The 676-nt window shown below is 32.2% G+C and overlaps 1 long non-coding RNA gene across 13 annotated transcripts in view; it reads left to right on the forward strand.

The window, feature by feature from the left end:
- LOC106871257 (uncharacterized) overlaps positions 1 to 676 on the forward strand; it is a 413124-nt gene that overhangs the window by 332753 nt on the left and 79695 nt on the right. The window lies entirely within an intron of this gene.

A 676-nucleotide genomic window follows, 5' to 3' on the forward strand; every position in this document is an offset into this window, starting at 1 on the left:
AATACTTCATTTCATTTTACTATATATACTATATATACCATATATTCTATATCCTACATTAATATTATAAGAATATAAATAAAACATAAAAAACAGACAAAGCTGGAATTCTTTTGAATAATATATACATGTATATATTATTCAAAAGAATTCCAGCTTTGTCTGTTTTTTATGTTTTATTTATATTCTTATAATATTAATGTAGGATATAGAATATATGGTATATATAGTATATATAGTAAAATGAAATGAAGTATTGATTGTCTTATTGAATAAATGAAATATTGAATATTAAATATTAAAGGAGTAGTATACTTTCAAGGTCCCATGTTGTGACAGGAATGTTACAACTGTCATATATACATATTTCCTCTCTTTCTTTTTTCCTCTCGTTGCTCACCATTCTTCTACTTCCTCCCTCTCTTTCTCCCTCTACCACTCTCTCTCTTCCCTTTACACCGGCATGGTCACATGCTTCCGGTCAATAATCCTTTCCTTCCTTGGCTTTCGCCAAGTAACGCACGCCACCACTTTGTCTCTCTCGGTTCCGTGCCTCATCGCGTTCATACACACATAATTTTTCTCGTCTGGCCGTAAAGCCTTTTCTGTTTGTTTTCCTGTCTTGTTTTTTGTCCGCCACTACATTCCTCCATGGCTAGATTTAATTTGCGTATAC

The sequence above is a fragment of the Octopus bimaculoides genome, chromosome 20 (assembly GCF_001194135.2).
Source record: "Octopus bimaculoides isolate UCB-OBI-ISO-001 chromosome 20, ASM119413v2, whole genome shotgun sequence".
NCBI classification, from domain to species: domain Eukaryota; kingdom Metazoa; phylum Mollusca; class Cephalopoda; order Octopoda; family Octopodidae; genus Octopus; species Octopus bimaculoides.